The sequence below is a fragment of the Salmo salar genome, chromosome ssa09, assembly GCF_905237065.1.
Source record: "Salmo salar chromosome ssa09, Ssal_v3.1, whole genome shotgun sequence".
NCBI classification, from domain to species: domain Eukaryota; kingdom Metazoa; phylum Chordata; class Actinopteri; order Salmoniformes; family Salmonidae; genus Salmo; species Salmo salar.
Genome location: NC_059450.1, coordinates 131,522,377 through 131,546,226, shown reverse-complemented (window position 1 = coordinate 131,546,226; position 23,850 = coordinate 131,522,377). Strand labels below are relative to the sequence as shown.

General features: G+C 44.0%; 1 protein-coding gene across 1 annotated transcript in view; it reads left to right on the top strand.

The window, feature by feature from the left end:
• The window catches only part of LOC106612932 (reticulon-4 receptor-like 1), a 215,998-nt gene that overhangs the window by 11,140 nt on the left and 181,008 nt on the right, over window positions 1-23,850 (top strand). The window lies entirely within an intron of this gene.

The following is a 23,850-nucleotide window of genomic DNA, read 5'->3' as shown; positions in this document are numbered from 1 at the left end:
AGATGATTCATTGTGGGATGTCAATTTGAATCCTGTCCGGTTCTATGACTAAAACTAAATGATTTGGCAGGTTTGTTTAAAGGGAGTGTGGTTTGATCTCAGGTACAGAATAGAATGAATGTTCTTGGACTGCAGCAGAAAAGTGTTTTCTTCATGTGGTTAATATTTGAAGAGAGGAATGATGAGATACAGGCTCCAGATGCTGTCTTGCATAATGGCTTGAGGAGGACAAGTGGATTGTTTGTAGTTGTACACCAGAGCGTTAACTAGGGAGAGGAATCAGTCGTATGTTAAGGACAGGGCATTGGGGCTGATGGAATAGTAGTCATTACAGAATATGGACCAGTCTGTTCTCTCTAGTCCCAATGTTTTCTGTATTTAAAGCCCCCTCTATTGTTTTAGAGCAGGTCTTAGATTCAGTCATTTACCCAAGTACAATGTCTTTGTTAAGCTTAATAAAGCTCAGACTATGGATACAGAATGACATGGAATTACTGACCTCTACCCATATTCTCACGTCTGGACTGTATCACACAGAATGCGGGTTGCTAGTTTCGAGCACCTCTCAATATGCTTTTAAGTCATCCAACATTGGAGTTATATCTATTTCTGCCACAGAGACTCTCTGCATGCGTGTATACTCTGAATGAGAATTGGGTCCTTGACATTTGCCCATGTTTTCCTCTTCCAACAAGCCTTGCTCTTGTGCTGGCAAGCACTAACATTAGTCCAATAGGCGCCTGTTTGAGAGTGGTTGATTAAGACCTTGGCATCACCAACACTGGGTGGCACACACACAATGGAGGTGCCAGGTGCTGTTTTGTGCGGCTGAAGTGTTAATTAGGCCTGTGCTTGGTAAAGAACACAGGAGCCATGGCTGGGATGTGGCTGAGCGGGATGTGGCTGAGATGGGATAGGCTGGGATGTGGCTGAGATGGGCTACCTCGGATGGGCTTACTGGGATGTGGCTAAGCGGATTGTGGCTGGGATGTGGCTGGTATGCCTGCTGCAGAGAGACTGTGATGGGGTAGTGGCTGTACGAGTGATGTGTCATGTCACATCCTCTGACACCTGTACTGATGATGCGTTCTCTCTCTCTCTCTCTCGCTCTCGCTCTCGCTCTCTGTCTCTTTCTCTCCTCTCTTTCTCTCTCTCTTTCTCTCCTCTCTTTCTCTCTCGCTCTCACTCTCTCTCTCTCTCCCTCTCTCCCTCTCTCTCGCTCTCACTCTCTCTCCCTCTCGCTCTCGCTCTCTCTCTCTCTCTCTCCTCTCTTTCTCTCTCTCTTTCTCTCTCTCTCTTTCTCTCTCTCTTTCTCTCTCTCTCTCTCTCGCTCTCTTTTTCTCTCTCTCTCTTTCTCTCTCTCTCGCTTTCTCTCTCTCTCTTTCTCTCTCTCTCTTTCTCTCTCTCTCTCGCTCTCTCTCTCTCTCTCTCTCTCTCGCTCTCTCTTTCTCTCGCTCTCTGCGGGGTTAGAGGTGTGTCAAGGAAGACCCCTGCTGTCGTGTGGGAGAGGGAGAGGAGTACCATAGTAATCTAACTGTTTTACATTCCGATCACCTAAGTCCTGAGGCAGCTGTTGTGCATTATAATGAATTGCCTTCCAGTGCGCTAGGCCAGGGCTACTCTCTTGTAAAGACACAGCTACCTTTCCGTGCAGATAAAACTGCCTTGTAAAGATAAGATAAGCATTTCCTCCCAGCTATATCATCTATAGGGGTTATGTTAGATACAAGAGCATCGCTAGGTAACATACTGTACACTGAGTGTACAAAACATTAGGAACACCTTCACCCTCTGAATGGCACACATACACAATCCATGTCTCAATTGTCTCAAGGCTTAAAAATCCTTATTTAGCCTGTCTTCTCCCCTTCATCTACACTGATTGAAGTGGATTTAACAAGTGACATCAATAAGGGATCATAGCTTTCACCTGGATTCACCAATCTATTTAATGGAAAGAGCAGGTATTCCTAATGTTTTGTACACAGTGTATGTGATGAATAGACAGACATCACAGCACTGTGGTCTTGGAGGGGAGGGAGCAAGGCAAAGGCATCTCTGAAAGGGAAAGGACATAGATTTTTCTTTGGGTATCTAGAGCGGAGCAGGGTTTTGGTTGGCATTTTAATGGGGGGGGGGCAGCTCTGAGCTGTTTTTATCTCTTCTACCCATCTACAGCACCAGCATGCTGGCAGCAGGGGACCGTAAAAAAGGGCTGCATCCCGACTTGCTTCCATTCAAAAATGGTTTAGACAAGTGAGAAAAAATAAGTGTCAGGTTAATAGATAGTCAGTGGCATGCAGTCTCCGTCTCCTAGCTGCTGCTCCCAGTCAACATCTCAATCACACAGCCCTCTGTTTTCCCAGGGAGAGGAGAGGAGAGGAGAGGAGAGGAGAGGGGAGGGAGGGGGGAGGGGAGGGAGGGGAGGAGAGGAGAGGAGAGGAGAGGAGAGGGGAGGGGAGGGGAGGGGAGGGGAGGGAGGGGAGGGGAGGGAGGGGAGGAGAGGAGAGGAGAGGGGAGGGGAGGAGGGGAGGGGAGGAGAGGAGGGGAGGGGAGGGGAGAGCAGAGGGGAGGGGAGGAGAGGGGAGGAGAGGAGAGGAGAGGAGAGGGGAGGAGGGGAGGGGAGAGGAGAGGGGAGGGGAGGAGAGGAGAGGAGAGGAGAGGGGAGGGAGGAGAGGAGAGGGAGGGGAGGAGAGGAGAGGAGAGGAGAGGAGAGGAGAGGAGAGGAGAGGAGAGGAGAGGAGAGGAGAGGAGAGGGGAGGGGAGGAGAGGAGAGGAGATGGGAGGGGAGGGGAGGGGAGGAGAGGGGAGGGGAGAGGGGAAGAGGGGAGAGGGGAGGGGAGGGGAGAGGAGGGGAGGAGAGGGGAGGAGAGGGGAGGGGGGGAGAGGGGAGGAGAGGAGAGGCGAGGGGAGGAGAGGAGAGGGGAGGTGAGGGGAGAGGAGAGGAGAGGGGAGGGGAGGGGAGAGGAGAGGAGAGGGGAGGGGAGAGAGGTGGGGAGAGGAGAGGAGAGAAGAGGAGTGGAGAGGGGGGGGGGGGGACAGCCTGTGTCGGAAATGGCACCCTATTTCCTATATAGTGCACTGCTTTTGACTAAGGCCCATAGGTTGTGGTCAAAGGTAGTGCACTGTATATGGAGTAGGGTGGTTTTTGGGACGCACCCAGAGAAGTCAACAGTCTGACAAAACACACTGCAACTACACAGCTCTGCCCCAATACCCCCAATATAGGATCATATTCACTATAGAGCCACGCCTGACAGCTTTAACAGCTTTAACTCTGACTAAAATACAAGTCTCTTAGTTATAACTCCCACCATGGCAGTTAGCCACAGATCCATCTCCTCAGAAAGCAGGCTAATATGCCCTGAGCCGTTATTCACAGGCCTGACGTTAAAGTGTAGTTTGTAAATGTAACTTCATCTAGAGGGTAAATACAGCAAAAGTAATCTTCTGTTGCCTGTACGCAGAAACAATAAACAGAAAATGTTGGCAGAATGTTATATCGCTGAGCCGAGTGGGGGTTACATAAGATTTATGAAGTGTCGAGCCGTAATGATTCTATATAGCTGGGGGATTGATAGCAGTTTGGTGCTCTAGCACTTCTGGCTTGGATGTTAGTTCAGCAGATTTGTCCCTGTCTTCACTAGCACAGCCTTGTCAATTATTTAAAAGAGCAAAACAACAGGCCAGAGAAAGACAGCAGCACTTGGTGTTGGAGCATAGTCTCATTAACACATCTAGATTCCCAGGGGAGCGCTCATACGTTAAGACCTTAACAAGAACCTGTGTTGTGTTAGTTCATACCACCCTGTGTGTTGTGTTAGTTAATACCACCCTGTGTGTTGTGTTAGTTCATACCACCCTGTGTGTTGTGCTAGTTAATACCACCCTGTGTGTTGTGTTAGTTCATACCACCCTGTGTGTTGTGTTAGTTCATACCACCCTGTGTGTTGTGTTAGTTCATACCACCCTGTGTGTTGTGCTAGTTCATACCACCCTGTGTGTTGTGCTAGTTAATACCACCCTGTGTGTTGTGTTAGTTCATACCACCCTGTGTGTTGTGTTAGTTAATACCACCCTGTGTGTTGTGTTAGTTAATACCACCCTGTGTGTTGTGCTAGTTCATACCACCCTGTGTGTTGTGCTAGTTAATACCACCCTGTGTGTTGTGCTAGTTCATACCACCCTGTGTGTTGTGTTAGTTCATACCACCCTGTGTGTTGTGTTAGTTCATACCACCCTGTGTGTTGTGTTAGTTCATACCACCCTGTGTGTTGTGCTAGTTAATACATTTTTTACATTTTAGTCATTTAGCAGACGCTCTTATCCAGAGCGACTTACAAATTGGTGCATTAACCTTATAATATCCAGTGGAACAACCACTTTACAATAGTGCATCTAAATCTTTTAAGGGGGGGGGGGTTAGAAGGATTACTTTATCCTATCCCAGGTATTCCTTGAAGAGGTGGGGTTTCAGGTGTCTCCGGAAGGTGGTGATTGACTCCGCTGTCCTGGCGTCGTGAGGGAGCTTGTTCCACCATTGGGGTGCCAGAGCAGCGAACAGTTTTGACTGGGCTGAGCGGGAACTGTGCTTCCTCAGAGGTAGGGAGGCGAGCAGGCCAGAGGTGGATGAACGGAGTGCCCTTGTTTGGGTGTAGGGCCTGATCAGAGCCTGAAGGTACGGAGGTGCCGTTCCCCTCACAGCTCCGTAGGCAAGCACCATGGTCTTGTAGCGGATGCGAGCTTCGACTGGAAGCCAGTGGAGAGAGCGGAGGAGCGGGGTGACGTGAGAGAACTTGGGAAGGTTGAACACCAGACGGGCTGCGGCGTTCTGGATGAGTTGTAGGGGTTTAATGGCACAGGCAGGGAGCCCAGCCAATACCACCCTGTGTGTTGTGTTAGTTAATACCACCCTGTGTGTTGTGCTAGTTCATACCACCCTGTGTGTTGTGTTAGTTCAAACCACCCTGTGTGTTGTGTTAGTTCATACCACCCTGTGTGTTGTGTTAGTTCATACCACACTGTGTGTTGTGCTAGTTAATACCACCCTGTGTGTTGTGTTAGTTCATACCACCCTGTGTGTTGTGCTAGTTAATACCACCCTGTGTGTTGTGTTAGTTCATACCACCCTGTGTGTTGTGTTAGTTCATACCACCCTGTGTGTTGTGTTAGTTCATACCACCCTGTGTGTTGTGTTAGTTCATACCACCCTGTGTGTTGTGTTAGTTAATACCACCCTGTGTGTTGTGCTAGTTCATACCACCCTGTGTGTTGTGTTAGTTCATACCACCCTGTGTGTTGTGTTAGTTCAAACCACCCTGTGTGTTGTGTTAGTTCATACCACCCTGTGTGTTGTGTTAGTTCATACCACCCTGTGTGTTGTGTTAGTTAATACCACCCTGTGTGTTGTGTTAGTTAATACCACCCTGTGTGTTGTGTTAGTTCATACCACCCTGTGTGTTGTGTTAGTTCATACCACCCTGTGTGTTGTGCTAGTTAATACCACCCTGTGTGTTGTGTTAGTTCATACCACCCTGTGTGTTGTGCTAGTTAATACCACCCTGTGTGTTGTGTTAGTTCATACCACCCTGTGTGTTGTGTTAGTTCATACCACCCTGTGTGTTGTGTTAGTTCAAACCACCCTGTGTGTTGTGTTAGTTAATACCACCCTGTGTGTTGTGTTAGTTAATACCACCCTGTGTGTTGTGTTAGTTCATACCACCCTGTGTGTTGTGCTAGTTAATACCACCCTGTGTGTTGTGTTAGTTCATACCACCCTGTGTGTTGTGTTAGTTCAAACCACCCTGTGTGTTGTGTTAGTTAATACCACCCTGTGTGTTGTGCTAGTTCATACCACCCTGTGTGTTGTGCTAGTTCATACCACCCTGTGTGTTGTGCTAGTTCATACCACCCTGTGTGTTGTGTTAGTTCATACCACCCTGTGTGTTGTGCTAGTTCATACCACCTTGTGTGTTGTGTTAGTTCATACCACCCTGTGTGTTGTGGTAGTTCATACCACCCTGTGTGTTGTGTTAGTTCATACCACCCTGTGTGTTGTGTTAGTTCATACCACCCTGTGTGTTGTGTTAGTTCATACCACCCTGTGTGTTGTGCTAATTCATACCACCCTGTGTGTTGTGTTAGTTAATACCACCCTGTGTGTTGTGCTAGTTCATACCACCCTGTGTGTTGTGTTAGTTCATACCACCCTGTGTGTTGTGTTAGTTCATACCACCCTGTGTGTTGTGTTAGTTCATACCACCCTGTGTGTTGTGTTAGTTCATACCACCCTGTGTGTTGTGTTAGTTCATACCACCCTGTGTGTTGTGTTAGTTCATACCACCCTGTGTGTTGTGTTAGTTCATACCAACCTGTGTGTTGTGCTAATTCATACCACCCTGTGTGTTATGTTAGTTCATACCACCCTGTGTGTTGTGTTAGTTCATACCACCCTGTGTGTTGTGCTAATTCATACCACCCTGTGTGTTGTGCTAATTCATACCACCCTGTGTGTTGTGAGTCCCCTCTCTCTCCATCTCACAGAGAAGAGGAGCGAGGGATGAACAAAGAAGAGCACATTCGTAGGATGGTAACAAAAAAGATTCCTATAACATTTTTTGTTGTGTACATTCAGTACTGTCAGTGTAGAGGAAGAGAGGAAAAAAAGGTTTGTTATTGTGGTGAGTGGAGATGAGACAGGCGAAAGAGAGAGCTGAGCGAGAGAGGGAGAGAGACCGAGCAAGCGAGCAAGATCGAGAAATGGCAAGAGAGAGATAGACAAAGAGAAGGAGAGAAACAGAGAGAGAGGGAGAGATGGAGGGAGAGAGATACTGCAAGGACAGGCATTAGGCTCTGTCAGAGCTCTAATGGAAGAAGTAGGTTCTCTGTGTCATGCCTGCTACTAAGGTCTGATGGATCGGGAGGTTAACCGTCGCTGTGAGTTAGCTACACATGGAGCCTCCAGAGTCATGTTCCCACTGTGGCACAGGATCAGTAGGAGCCAGCCAATCACACCAGCCACAATCACAGGATCAGTAGGAGCCAGCCAATCACACCACCCACAGTCGCAGGATTAGCGGGACCTGTCCAATATCACCAGCCACAATCACAGGATCCAAAGGCTATATATAGATGTGTCCCAAATGGTAACCTATTCACTATATATTGTAGTGCACTATGTAGGGAAGAGGGTGCCATTTGGGATGCAGCCACTGACTCTTTCCTGAGACCACCTTCTTACCTGGGGTTTGACTGTACTTAACCCAGCTACCTGTCACCGTGGGAACGGGGCGAGGCCTGATGTATCACCCTTTGAAGATGAAATGGTGTGTTGGTGATGTTTGGAAGGTGATGGTTTACTGTAAACAGGGTTAAATCAAGTCTACTTACATCACAAGCTCCCTAGAGAATATACGTATATATGTTTGACTTTAGAAGATGGTAGTTTAACTTCCTTATGGCTCCCAATAGCATCACATTTGAAACCAAATGTCCATCTATGATACCTCAATCTCTTGCAGAGAAGGGTGTTTGCGGTGTGAAGGAGGCGAAGTTAATAGATTCAGTGACATTGTCAGGGACAGTTTTGAACAAAGCAAGTACAAAGAGAGAGAGAGTGAGAGAGAGAGAGATATAAAGAGAGAGAGACAGAGAAGAGGGGCTGTGATGATGGTAGTGTTCACTAGGTGATTAAGAGGGGGAATAATGAGGAGAGAGAGAGTGAGAGAGGGTGGCTAGATGATTAGTGGCGTTAGTGCACTGGGGGTTGTGTCATTGATAAGAGACACAGGAAGTGCAGTGACCCCTGGGATTGCTGGTGTACTCTATATTTCACAGAGAGAATGAAACTAGCCTTCCTTTGGGAAAGAGCTCCATCACCCAGACACACAAAATGCACTTAGGTGTTAACACACACACACACACACAGACACAGACACACACTTAAAACACATGAAACAGTCATGCAGACACACAGACACGGAGCTCTGTCATGCATGACGAGGAAGTAGAGGGGTTAACTCTGTGTGGCGCTATGGGGACAGCTTGAGAGAGGGATGAACGTTTCATAGTTAAAGATGAGTAACAGCAGAGGAGAACTTGGTTGCAAGGTGTGTGTTTTTTTCCCCCTTCACTTTCCAAGCCAAGGTTCTATCTCAAATAACTTCATTATTTACGTTTCTCTTCTCTTGCTCACTGCCGGAAGGTTCTGGGTAAAATAGTCGGTGAACAGATAATAAAGATTCATCCAGTTTGTAGCTGTACATATCTTGGGGCTCCTGAGTAGCGCAGCGGTCTAAGGCACTGCATCTCAGAGCTAGAGTTGTCACTACAGACACCCTGGTTTGATTCCAGGCAGTATCACAAGCAGCCGTGATTGGGAGTCCCATAGGGCGGATCACAATTGGCCCAGCGTCGTCTGGGTTTGGCAGGTGTAGGAAATAAGACATTTTTCTCAACTGACTTGCCTACCTAAATAAAACATAAATAATATATAATCTAGTGGGCTATTCTTATTTGTGAATTTAAAAAGGACTTGACTGCTGTGCTTGTATGGAAACAACAACATTTATAACAGTATGTGATATACCAAGACATCAAGTTGAAACTAGCCCAGTACGATATCTCGGTTTAGTCAATATATAAAGCCTGTAGATCGATACAGCTTAGCAGCTGGTCATATAGCAAAGATGACACAGCAGTCCATCACCTTCAGCTCCAATCAATGGAAAGCATTGTTGGTGAGCGTCACCTACCATTCATCAGTGAAGCACTCTAGTTAGACAGATAGGACCATTATCGCAGTGTGTGTGTGTGTGTGTGTGTGTGTGTGTGTGTGTGTGTGTGTGTGTGTGTGTGTGTGTGTGTGTGTGAGAGAGAGAGAGCGACAGAGAGACTTTGATGAACCCCCTTCTGGACAGATCAGTGTTTCCCCTATATTTATTTAGCAGCGGCGGGCCGTCACTGCTAAATTGTTGCCGCCACTCCAAAAGATAAGATAAAAACATATATATATATACAGTACCAGTCAAAAGTTTGGACACCTACTCATTCAAGGGTTTTTCTTTATTTGTACTATTTTCTACATTGTAGACTAATAGTGAAGACATCAAACTATGAAATAACACATATGGAATCATGTAGTAACCAACAAAGTGTAAAACAAATTAAAATATATTTTAGATTTGAGATTCTTCATATTAGCCACCCTTTGCCTTGATGACAGCTTTGCACACTCTTGGCATTCTTTCAACCAGCTTCAACTGGAATGCTTTACCAACAGTATTGAAGGAGTTCCCACATATGCTGAGACGCAAGTCTCTTCTTATTGGTGTCCTTGAGTAGTGGTTTCTTTACAGCAATTCGACCATTAAGGCCTGTTTCAAGCATTCTCCTCTGAACAGTTGATGCTAAGATGTGTCTGTTACTTGAACTCTGTGAAGAATTTATTTGGGCTGCAATTTCTGAGGCTGGTAACTCTAATGAACTGGGTCTTCTTTTCCTATGGCGGTCCTCATGAGAGACAGTTTCATCATAGCGCTTGATGGGTTTTGCAACTGCACTTGAAGAAACTTTCAAAGTTCTTGAAATGTTACGGATTGACTGACCTTCATGTCTTAAAATAATGATGGACTGTCGTTTCTTTATGCTTATTTGAGCTGTTCCTGCCATGATATGGACTTGGTCTTTTACCAAATAAAGCTATCTTCTGTATACCACCCCTACCTTGTCACAACACAACTGATTGGCTCAAACGCATTAAGAAGGAAATAAATTCCACAAATTAACTTTTAACAAGGCACACCTGTTAATTGAAATGCATTCCAGGTGACTACCTCATGAAGCTGGTTTAGAGAATGCCAATTGTGTGCAAAGCTGTCATCAAGGCAAAGGGTGGCTACTGTGAAGAATCTCAAATATAAATGACATTTTTTGTTTAACACTTCTTTGGTTACTACATGACTGCATATGTGTTATTTCATAGTTTTGATGTCTTCACTATTATTCTACAATGTAGAAAATAGTAAAAATAAAGAAAAACCCTTGAATGACTAGGTGTGTCAAATTTTTGACTGGTACTGTACCTTTTTCCCACTTATAGACTGGTTCCATCACAGCAGGCTAAAGCACAAACAGTGGGTTTATTTGTGACTGCATAGAGCACACATTTACTCAGACACTCAGCAGCACATTGCTGGGCTGTGGAGAAGGATAAGGGAACCATGTGATGATGGCACAATCATCCTGTTGATTGGAACAGTGGTGGAAAATGTACCCAATTGTCATACTTGAGTAAATGTATAGTTACCTTAACAGAAAATGACTCAAGTAAAAGTGAAAGTCACCCAGTAAAATACTTATTGAGTAAAAGTCTAAAAGTAGAGTGGCCTTTTAAATATATTTAAGTATCAAAAGTTTAAATAATTCCAAATTCCTTATATTAGGCAAACCAGACAGCATAATTGTATTTATTTTTTGGCACACTCCAACACATCATTTACAAATGAAGCATTTGTATTTAGTGAGTCCATCAGATAAGAGGCAGTAGGGATGACCAGGGATGTTCTCTGTTTAGTGAGTCCATCAGATAAGAGGCAGTAGGGATGACCAGGGATGTTCTCTGTTTAGTGAGTCCATCAGATAAGAGGCAGTAGGGATGACCAGGGATGTTCTCTGTTTAGTGAGTCCATCAGATAAGAGGCAGTAGGGATGACCAGGGATGTTCTCTGTTTAGTGAGTCCATCAGATAAGAGGCAGTAGGGATGACCAGGGATGTTCTCTGTTTAGTGAGTCCATCAGATCAGAGGCAGTAGGGATGAGCAGGGATGTTCTCTGTTTAGTGAGTCCATCAGATAAGAGGCAGTAGGGATGAGCAGGGATGTTCTCTGTTTAGTGAGTCCATCAGATAAGAGGCAGTAGGGATGACCAGGGATGTTCTCTGTTTAGTGAGTGCATCAGATCAGAGGCAGTAGGGATGAGCAGGGATGTTCTCTGTTTAGTGAGTCCATCAGATCAGAGGCAGTGGGGATGACCAGGGATGTTCTCTGTTTAGTGAGTCCATCAGATCAGAGGCAGTAGGGATGACCAGGGAGGTTCTCTGTTTAGTGAGTGCATCAGATCAGAGGCAGTAGGGATGAGCAGGGATGTTCTCTGTTTAGTGAGTCCATCAGATCAGAGGCAGTGGGGATGACCAGGGATGTTCTCTGTTTAGTGAGTCCATCAGATCAGAGGCAGTAGGGATGACCAGGGATGTTCTCTGTTTAGTGAGTCCATCAGATCAGAGGCAGTAGGGATGAGCAGGGATGTTCTCTGTTTAGTGAGTCCATCAGATCAGAGGCAGTGGGGATGACCAGGGATGTTCTCTGTTTAGTGAGTGCATCAGATCAGAGGCAGTAGGGATGAGCAGGGATGTTCTCTGTTTAGTGAGTCCATCAGATCAGAGGCAGTAGGGATGAGCAGGGATGTTCTCTGTTTAGTGAGTCCATCAGATCAGAGGCAGTAGGGATGAGCAGGGATGTTCTCTGTTTAGTGAGTCCATCAGATCAGAGGCAGTGGGGATGAGCAGGGATGTTCTCTGTTTAGTGAGTCCATCAGATCAGAGGCAGTAGGGATGAGCAGGGATGTTCTCTGTTTAGTGAGTCCATCAGATCAGAGGCAGTAGGGATGACCAGGGATGTTCTCTGTTTAGTGAGTGCATCAGATCAGAGGCAGTAGGGATGAGCAGGGATGTTCTCTGGATAACCTGTTGGGGCTACAGGTTAGCAATGAACCCCGAGTCGGGATTGCTAACAAGGCTGGAAATTCAAAACATAAAAAATCTAATAATTTCAATTTCTCAAACAATCAACTATTTTACACAATTTAAAAGATAAACATCTCCTTAATCTAACCACATTGTTCGATTTTCAAAGAGGCTTTACGGCAAAAGCATAAAGTTAGATTATGTTAGGACAGTACATAGCCACAAAAGTACAAACATCCATTTTCAATTCAAGGTCAGGCGTCACCAAAAGCAGAAACCAGCTAGAATTATGCACTAACCTTTGTCAATCTCCATCAGATGACACTCCTAGGACATTATGTTATACAATACATGCATTTTTTGTTCCATCAAGTTCATATTTATATCCAAAAACAGCATTTTACAGTAGCGTGAAATTCAGATTTTTTTCTTCTCTGAAATGCTTCCGGTGAACATAACAAAATTCCTATTTGAAAACATTGGTAAATTATAATATTGTCATTCAAAGAATAATATATTATCATCTCGTAATTGCTACCGAATGGCCAGATCTCAAAATAACTTTACTGGGAAATCACATTTTGCAATAAACGGGGTGCTATGCTAAGAACAATAAGCTATGCTATACAGTTAGCATCATCTAATATCGATAATAACATTGTAAATATCCCCTTACCTTTGATTATCTCCATCAGAAGGCACTGCCAGGAATCCCATGTCCGGAACAAATGTGGTTTCTTTTGACAAAGTTCATAATTTATGTCCAAATAACACCAAGTAGTTAGCGTTCATTATGCTCCCACAAAACGTGGTGGGGGGGTTGTAAAATCACGCCGAAAAGCTAAAAAACCTAGTAAATAATCTATTTACGTTCGTTCAAACATGTCAAACGTTGTTTAGCATTAATCTTTTGGTCCATTTTTAACGTTAAACATCAGTAATATTTTCACACAACCTATCCTATGTCTTGATAAACAATTAATGACAAACTCACGCTTCTCAGATTTATGCGCAGGCGCAAGAAAATGAAGTGACGACATGTCAACTTCCTTGCATTCTAATTTGCTCTCTGTTTATCATAGACGCTTCAAACAACTTTATAAAGATCGTTGACATCTAGTGGAAGCCGTAGGTGTTGCGAAATGAATCCTTTCTCACTATGGTATCTATAAAACAATGACACTAAATAGTACAGTCACAAAATTCACATTTTTTTTAAATCTATTTTTCACAGGTTTTTGCCTGCAATATGAGTTTTGTTATACTTACAGACACCATTCAAACTGTTTTAGAAAATTCTGAGTGTTTTCTATCCGAATGTGTTAATAATATGCATATCCTAGCTTCTGAGTTGGTGTAGGAGGCAGTTAAAAATGGGCACATATTTTTTTCAAAATTTCTCAATACTGCCCCCCGAGCCCCAACAGGATAAGTGCTGAATTGGACAATTTTCCTGTCCTGTTAAGCATTCAAAATGTAGCGAGTACTTTTGGGAGTCAGGGAAAATGTATGGAGTAAAAAGTACATTATTATCCTTAGGAATGTAGTGGAGTAAAAGTATGTTGTCTAAAATTTAAATAGTAGCCTCCCAAGTGGTGCAGTGGTCTAAGACACTGCATCCCATTACTTACTGTGCCACTAGAGAGCCTGGGCACGACCAGGAAACCCATGGGGCAGCGCACAATTGGCCCAGCGTCGTCCGGTTTAGGGGAGGGTTTGGCTGGCAGGGATGTCCTTGGGCACTAGTGACTCCTGTGGTGGTCTGGGTGCATTGCATGCTGACACTGTCACCAGGTGCACAGTGTTTCCTCTGGCACATTGGTGTGGCTGGCTTCCCAGGTTAAGTGGGCAGTGCGGCTTGGTTGGGTTGTGTTTCGGAGGATGCATGGCTCTCAACCTTTGCCTCTCCTGGGTCCATACAGGAGTTGCAGCGATGAGACAAGACTGTAACTACCAATTGGATACCATGAAAAATGGGTAAAAATATATATATATTACTAAAATAGTAATGTACAGATACACGAAAAAACGTGTATTTTTTTCTTAAGTACTTTACACCACAGGATTGGAATAGCTATTGGTGCTGTGTGGAAGAGCAGCTGGGATGATGTGGCTACAGGTGCACTGTGTGTGTGTGTGTGTGCGTGTGTGTGTGTGTTTGTGTGTGCATGTGTGTGTGTGTGTGTGTGTGTGTGTGTGTGTGCATGTGTGTGTGTGTGTGTGTGTGTGTGTGTGTGTGTGTGTGTGTGTGTGTGTGTGTGTGTGTGTGTGTGTGTGTGTGTGTGTGTGTGAGAAAGTGTGTGTTTGCATAGTTCTGGGTGTTGTTTCTGCTTTTGGCGGATTCCCATAGTTGGTATTTGCCAAACTGCTCTCTGAGGCCTCTTCAACCACAACCCAGCTAACAGGTGTAAACTCTCAGGGAGAACCAAATCAAGTGCTTCAATCCTCTCCAGCTCACACACTTCCTGGATCACGCTTCACATCTATACTGAACAAAAATACAAAAGCCACATGCAACAATGTCAAAGATTTTACTGAGTTACAGTTCATATAAGGAAATCGGTCAATTGAAATAAATAAATTAGGCCCGAATCTATGGATTTCACATGACTGGGCAGCAGAGCAGCCATGGGTGGGCTTGGGAGGGCATAGGCCCACCCACTTGGCAGCCAGGCCCAGCTAATCATAACCTACAAAAGGGCTTTATTACAGACAGAAGTACTCCTCAGTTTCATCAGCTGTCTGGGTGGCTGGTCTCAGACCATCCTGCAGGTGAAGAACCCGGATGTAGAGGTCCTGGGCTGGCGTAGTTACACGTGGTCTGCGGTTGTGAGGCCGGTTGGACGTACAGCCAAATTCTCTAAAATGACGTTCGAGGCGGTTTATGGTAGAGAAATTAACATTCAATTCTCTGGCAGTAGCTCTGGTGGACATTCCTGCAGTCAGCATGCCAATTGCATGTTGTTTCTGCTTTTGGCGGATTCCCACAGCTGTGGCATTGTGTTGTGTGACAAAACTGCACATTTTAGAGTGGCCTTTTATTGTCCCAAGCACAAGGTGCACCTGTGTAATGATCATGTTGTTTAATCAGCTTCTTGATATGCCACACCTGTCAGGTTGATGGATTATCTTGGTAAAGGAGAAGTGCTTGCTAACAGGCATATAAACAAATTTGTGCACAAAATGTGAGAGAAATAAACTTTTTGTGCATATGGAACATTTCTGTGATCTTTTATTTCAGCTCATGAAACATGGGACCAACACTTTAAATGTTGCATTTATATTTTTGTTCAGTGTAGTATGCTGCATGGCCTGCATAAATGACAGGTTGCAGATGACTGCAATACCCGTTTCTGAGGAAAGTAGAGCCTTCTAGCACAGTTTAGTGTAACACGTATTGTATTCGGTTTTTTAGCTTTTTAAATCCCCTGTTCAAACAAATGACTCAAAACAAATGCTGTTAAAAGATTACCTGTATTGGTATGTCTACTGAATATATGAATGGTGTGCTAGTTTCTGGCCCTCATTGCAGTGGGGTTACTTTAGCATTATTTACAATGTTTCCAACACATCTCTGCCAGGCAGAAATCAGCTTATCCTCCAAGTGAAAGTGTGCTGACTGAGGTAGGAAGACTGACTGAAGGCTGGCTGGCTATATTAAAAAGTCCCTTAAGCATGCCACCGTGTCACTGTTGCTCATGTCACACAAGCTAAAAATGCATGTTCACAGAAAACATCTGTCATTCAGGATAGTTCATTATTCCGTGATCTAGCCTTGAAGGTGACACCTGAGTTAGGCACCACTCACTGTCCCAATAGATTCTGGAGATGGGGCTAAACTGGAGATGTAGAGCTAGAAGACTTGTCATGTGATAAAATGTGTCAAGATAAAATAATAATAATAATCCTGACTAGGAAGAAAATAAAGTTTAGGGCTGTGTTCTAGAGTATCGGCACAAAGTGTTACCAATATTTAGTTAAGGAATTCTGTTCAAAAGAATGGCCCCATTAGATTGCCATGGGTTAAACAGAAAACAATGGAGCCTGTTGGAAATCAGACTGACCAAAGACTGAGCAGACAGAACGATGAGTGTTAAAGATTTCAAATGCCAATATCCCTCCAGACTCTCATGTACATCACAGCAATACCACTGAAAGCTCTACTGGTGCCGTCCCAGAAAAGACCAGATTAGAGGTCGACCGACTAATCGGAATGGCCGATTAACTAGGGACGATTTCAAGTTTTCATTACAATCGGTAATCGGTATTTTTGGACACCGATTTGCCGTTTTTTTTTTTTTTTAGACCTTTATTTACCTAGGCAAGTCAGTTTAGAACACATACTTATTTTCAATGACGGCCGAGGAAAGGTGGGTTAACTGCCTTGTTCAGGGGTAGAACGACAGATTTGTACCTTGTCAGTTCGGGGATTCAATCTTGCAACCTTACGGTTAACTAGTCCAACGCTCTAACCACCTGCTTTACATTGCACTCCACGAGGAGCCTGCCTGTTACGCGAATGCAGTAAGAAGCCAAGGTAAGTTGCTAGCTAGCATTAAACTTATCTTATAAAAAACAATCAATCAATAAATCATAGTCACTAGTTAACTACACATGGTTGATGATATTACTAGTTTATCTAGCCTGTCCAGCGTTGCATATAATCGATGCTGTGTGCATTCGTGAAAAAGGACTGTCATTGCTCCAACATGTACCTAACCATAAACATCAATGTCTTTTTTAAAATCAATACACAAGTATATATTTTTAAACCTGCATATTTAGCTAAAAGAAATCCAGGTTAGCAGGCAATAATAACCAGGTGAAATTGTGTCACTTCTCTTGCGTTCATTGCACGCAGAGTCAGGGTATATGCAACAGTTTGGGCCGCCTGGCACGTTGCGAACTAATTTGCCAGATTTTTACGTAATTATGACATAACACTGAAGGTTGTGCAATGTAACAGGAATATTTAGACTTAGGGATGCCACCCGTTAGATAAAATACGGAACGGTTCCGTATTTCACTGAAAGAAAAAACGTTTTGTTTTCGAGATGATAGTTTCCGGATTCGACCACATTAATGACCTAAGGCTCATATTTCTGTGTGTTTATTATATTATAATAAAGTCTATGATTTGATAGAGCAGTCTGACTGAGCGGTGCTAGGCACCAGCAGGCTCGTAAGCATTCATTCAAACAGCACTTTAGTGCGTTTTGCCAGCAGCTCTTCGCAATGCTTCAAGCATTGCGCTGTTTATGACTTCAAGCCTATCAACTCCCAAGATTAGGCTGGTGTAACCGATGTGAAATGGCTAGCTAGTTAGCGGGGTGCGTGCTAATAGCGTTTCAAACGTCACTCGCTCTGAGACTTGGAGTAGTTGTTCCCCTTGCTCTGCATGGGTAACGCTGCTTCGAGGGTGGCTGTTGTCGGTGTGTTCCTGGTTCAAGCCCAGGTAGGAGCGAGGAGAGGGACAGAAGCTATACAGTTACACTGGCAATACTAAAGTGCCTATAAGAACATCCAATAGTCAAAGGTATATGAAATACAAATCGTATAGAGTGAAATAGTCCTATAATTCCTATAATAACTACAACCTAAAACTTCTTACCTGGGAATATTGAAGACTCATGTTAAAAGGAACCACCAGCTTTCATATGTTCTCATGTTCTGAGCAAGGAACTTAAACGTTAGCTTTCTTACATGGCACATATTGCACTTTTACTTTCTTCTCCAACACTTTGTTTTTGCATTATTTAAACCAAATTGAACATGTTTCATTATTTATTTGAGGCTAAATTGATTTTATTGATGTATTATATTAAGTTAAAATAAGTGTTCATTCGGTATTGTTGTAATTGTCATTATTACAAATAAATAAATAAAATCGCTCGATAAAATCGGTACCGGTTTTTGGTCCTCCAATAATCGGTATCGGCATTGAAAAATCATAATCGGCCGACCGCTAGACCAGATCTGATGTTGTAAAATATGACAAAACAGTGTCTTCACATTGCTGTGGCAGAAGAAAACCCTTACTTTGCCTAATGTGAAATTATATTCAACAAATTATCTTTAATTAGGGATTATACAGATTTATTTTTGAGTCTAAAGACGGTTTCCATATTTTTGCATACCTATGTTGAGATAATCTGAAGAATTTGCCATGGCTGAGTGCACAAATTAGACAAGCATTAGACAAGTGCACAACATTTAGACAAGCATCAAATGTGTTCTCATCTGGGTTCTCTGCATTGGTCCATCTCCAAAACCAGCCCCTCTACGGTCTGCACACCTTCTGTTTGAAAAGAGGCATGCTGTATGCGTTCCAGCTTTCTCACCAGCACCTTGGTACTGATGCAGTGTGAGTGTGTGTGGGTGCATACGTGCCTACCTACCTGTTTGTGTGCGTGTGTGTTAAATGGGGAAAGGGCATCCCTGGAGTGTGTCTGGACAGAAAGGTTGCGACCCTGTAGCGATGCCCCCGGTGACCTGTTGGCTCAGCATGTTCAGCCCCTGCAGCACTGTAAACACACAAAGGCCAAGTTCAACCACAACAACAAACAAGAGACACTTGATAGGAGAGAGAATAAACAACGGGCTAACTACTGTGTATTCCACTGGTGGGATCCCATCCAAGGCCTCTGTTGAGACTATACAGCATACAGATCACTGTTGATTAAACAAGACATTCGTAACGCAACACACAGTAGTGCAGAGTCAGACAGACAGAACAGACAGACAGACATACAGACAGACAGACGGGTAGGCCGTCATTGTAAAACAAGAATGTGTTCTTAACTGACTTTCCTAGTTAAATAAAGGTAAACAAATATATATAATAATAACAGACAGAACAGACAGACAGAACAGACAGAACAGACATACAGACAGAACAGACATACAGAACAGACAGACAGAACAGACATACAGAACAGACAGAACAGACAGAACAGACATACAGAACAGACAGAACAGACAGACAGAACAGACAGACGGGTAGGCCGTCATTGTAAAACAAGAATGTGTTCTTAACTGACTTTCCTAGTTAAATAAAGGTAAACAAATATATATAATAATAACAGACAGAACAGACAGAACAGACAGAACAGACATACAGAACAGACAGACAGAACAGACAGACAGACATACAGAACAGACAGAACAGACAGACAGAACAGACAGAACAGACAGAACAGACAGACAGACATACAGAACAGACAGAACAGACAGAACAGACAGACAGACATACAGAACAGACAGAACAGACAGACAGAACAGACAGAACAGACATACAGAACAGACAGAACAGACAGACAGACAGAACAGACATACAGAACAGACAGAACCAGAACAGACAGAACAGACAGACAGAACAGACATACAGAACAGACATACAGAACAGACAGAACAGACAGAACAGACAGACAGACAGAACAGACAGAACAGACAGAACAGACATACAGAACAGACAGAACAGACAGACAGAACAGACATACAGAACAGACAGACAGACAGAACAGACATACAGAACAGACAGAACAGACAGACAGAACAGACATACAGAACAGACATACAGAACAGACAGAACAGACAGAACAGACAGACAGACAGAACAGACAGAACAGACAGAACAGACAGACAGAACAGACATACAGAACAGACAGACAGAACAGACAGACAGAACAGACAGAACAGACAGACAGAACAGACATATAGAACAGACAGAACAGACATATAGAACATACAGAACAGACAGACAGAACAGACAGACAGAACAGACATACAGAACAGACAGAACAGACATACAGAACAGACAGAACAGAACAGACAGAACAGAACAGACATACAGAACAGACAGAACAGAACAGACATATAGAACATACAGAACACACATACAGAACAGACAGACAGAACAGACAGAACATACAGAACAGACATACAGAACAGACAGAACAGAACAGACATATAGAACATACAGAACAGACAGACAGAACAGACATATAGAACATACAGAACAGACATACAGAACAGACATATAGAACATACAGAACAGACAGAACAGAACAGACATATAGAACATACAGAACAGACAGACAGAACAGACATACAGAACAGACATATAGAACAGAACAGACATATAGAACATACAGAACAGACATACAGAACAGACAGAACATACAGAACAGACATATAGAACATACAGAACAGACAGACAGACAGAACAGACATACAGAACATACAGAACAGACAGACAGAACAGACATACAGAACAGACAGAACAGAACAGACATATAGAACATACAGAACAGACAGACAGAACAGACATATAGAACATACAGAACAGACATACAGAACAGACATATAGAACATACAGAACAGACAGAACAGAACAGACATATAGAACATACAGAACAGACAGACAGAACAGACATACAGAACAGACATATAGAACAGAACAGACATATAGAACATACAGAACAGACAGAACATACAGAACAGAACAGACATATAGAACATACAGAACAGACAGACAGACAGAACAGACATACAGAACATACAGAACAGACAGACAGAACAGACATACAGAACAGACAGAACAGAACAGACATATAGAACATACAGAACAGACAGCACAGAACAGACATATAGAACATACAGAACAGACAGACAGAACAGACAGACAGAACAGACATACAGAACAGACAGACAGAACAGACAGACAGAACAGACAGACAGAACAGACAGACAGAACAGACAGACAGAACAGACATACAGAACAGACAGACAGAACAGACAGACAGAACAGACAGACAGAACAGACAGACAGAACAGACAGACAGAACAGACAGACAGAACAGACAGACAGAACAGACAGACAGAACAGACATACAGAACAGACAGACAGAACAGACAGACAGAACAGCCTCACACAAACAATCAGATTCATAAGCTCTTTATAAGACCTTTGTATTATTATTATTATTATTAGATTCCAAGCCGACAGAACACAGACTGTCTAGTTTCAGAAAAAACTATTTGTACACAGACAGACAGACAGACAGACAGACAGACAGAACCCACCGCAGCACTTCCTCTGGTAAAGGCCTTCTGCTAGGGCAGTGTGTGTGTGTGTGTGTGCGCGTGTGTGTGTGCGTGTGCGTGCGATGGCTCAGAATAAATTATTAATGTAAATGGAAATTGTTAGCAAGAGCGACATAATCGCAGGGACTCTGACTAATTGGGAAGTGTTTTTCACTCTCTACAACTACATTGTTGCCAGCGGAGAGAAACCCAAGGAGATGTGGTGAGGGGCAAGATGGGGGAGAAACAGGAACGCCTCGAGGATTGTTCAGTCTACGACAAAATTCAATTTGAATGTAGAATTTAACTCTCCACTAAAAGAAAAAGCATTCATTGTCAGAAAAGGCGAACAGGAAGAGCTACCCGGACAAATTAAAAAATCGAATGGGAGATAATTGTATCAGAGTCTCATTTACTTCCTTGTTTTAAAGTGTTCCGGGGAGAGATAGCAGCTGGCCATGACACCGTCCATGGTGGGTAGTTTGATTAGATTACTTTACCGTAAAATTGCCTGTAAATTCTTTAGTTAGTCAGTCAATAATAACAACCCCTCATCCTAGATAGACCATCTCTGGGAAATTAAACTTAAGCCAAATAGAGAGAAGTGGCCAACCAGGGCTCACCTTTAGCACTTCTATAATGGCTTTCCATAATGATTGGCTATTGTATGTTGATATCTATTACAGCCTTTACAGAACTGAATACACACATAATCTAAAAAGCAGGCCTGAACAGTTATTCAGCTGTTTCACCTCACTGTACAGAGAGTGCTGTAGGATTCTTCTCCTCTCTGTCATTTCCTCAGCCATCTCGCCTGCTGCAGAATTTTCTCTCCTCTATTCATACTGAATTATTAAAAAGTGTTTTGATTCCCAGTATGATTGTGAATCTAGGGCTGCATCTCTCTCTCTCTCTCTCTCTCTCTCTCTCTCTCTCTCTCTCTCTCTCTCTCTCTCTCTCTCTCTCTGTGTCTCTCTCTCTCAGCAGCACAGTCACAGTTGCTTGTTTTTCATCCTCTTCACAGTCTCTCTCTGTTTGTTCTCTTACTCTCTCACATGTCCAGGCATGATTCTGCAAATCCTCACAATGAAAGTCTCACCTGGCAGTCTGCAGGGGAATGGAGGGATTTTAGAGAATGAATAGTGAAAAAGTTATGTCTACCCTTCTCTACTATACACTGTGTGTTATTCCAGAGAATCTGTATTCAGGTCAGGGTTCTGTTCACTGAGGAGGAGTAGAGGAGGAGAGAGGGATCTTTTTCCTTCCCATCATGCACCAGCAGCAGGGCCAAAATTGGCACAGGGGGATGCGCTGTCTCTCCTGGGATAGAGATCCTGTCTCTCGCTTCACTCCCTCATAGGGGAACCTGCCAAGAAGACACACACTTTCTCTTTTCACACAACCGAACACCCAAAAGATGGCCACAGATGACCAGTCCCCCCCCACCCCCTGTCCTCCCTTCCCCTCCCATCCACACACACATCAATTCCCATGGATGTCAGGCCTGACATGCCAACAATACAGTCCCTCTCTGGCACCACTGCAGTGCCCAGAGACCACAATGTTACGAAAACAGCTGCTGGTGGGTGAAGAATTCCTGCAGCGCTACCATATTATTTGAGTAACCACCGCTCAGTGTCTCAGTGTCTCTCTGCACAGATGATAGGACAGTCAGTCCCTAGCAGCGGAGGGAGGGAGCGCATAGGTCTGGGATCTCTTTTGTCTCTGATCTGTGGGAGAATATTCATGCGGAGCCGCTGTCTGAGGAGGATCAAAACGCTCAGTAAAAAGCGGAGGGAGGTTGTAGAGGTTTTACTGTGGTGCTGGCTGGGTGTACAGGAACATAACACCTATGAGACCTTCAAATGAGACACACAGGCTGGAGAAGAACCTCTTGTTGTGTGTGTCGGAGCTGAACTACTGTCACCATAGAAGTGATTCTAAGGCTGCATCCCAAATGGCACCATATTTCCGGCCAATGTAGTGCAAAACGTTTGGGACACGTTGGCTGCGTTTAGACAGGCAGCCCAATTCTGATCTTTTTTTCACTAATTGTTCTTTTGACCAATCGTATCAGCTCTGAAAAAGATTTCACATGAAAAGATGTGACGTGATTGAAAAGCTTAAAGGTGGTCATCCTCCTTGTAATGCAAAGTGCCATCTGGAACCATAGACTGTGGTATTAACACTTGTCTGTTTTAAATGGCCCATGATGCCAAACTCTCCGCTACCAGGTTGATGTGCTGGGACTAACTGTGTCAGCAGCCCAGACCGAAGTGGAGCGGAGCGGCAGTCCCTTACTCTCTCCGATCAATGTATGGTAATGAAAGAGCGACAAGAGGTTGTCCTCAAGAAAAGGATTTGAAAATGAGCGCAGGGATACATATCGCTAAGAGAGATACAGGAAAGGAATTGACAGCATAATGATAGGTCTTTTGAATAAGCACCCACTGAGACTCAGGGTCCTCGCTCCAGCAAGTACGACCAGCAGTGGTATTATTCATGGTAATAGTATGTGGTGCTTCCCCACAGGAGATTTATGAAGTAGAATGTTCCGACCATGTGTAAGCCCATTATACAGCTTTTTGCTCTGGGGATAGCATGTTGCTTCATGCAGCGAGCTCCCAGTAAACCGGTGATTCATCCTCCATTCACAATATTTACCTAAGAGTATGTGTTGCATCTATTTATTTATAATGCCTCCATACGTCCATACACTAAACATTCAACCTTTTCCTGTTGGATGAAACGACACTATGTGATTGTGATCCCGTCTAGCCGACCACTCACGTCCTGGCCAGTGCTAGATAATATTGAGCTGTGATTATGAGAAGAGGCAGCTGCTCCAGAGGACTCTCCTCCCCAGGACGTGTCTAAAGGCTTATAGGCCTGGCTACTGGAAGTGTCCAGGGAGAGGCTCTCTGTGCTCAGGCCTGGTTCAGAGGCTGTGCCCAGGCTCCAGAGAGGCCCCAGACAGGGATGTGCTCTGGTTGTGGTGGGGGTGATTTGTAGCAGGTTGTGTCATG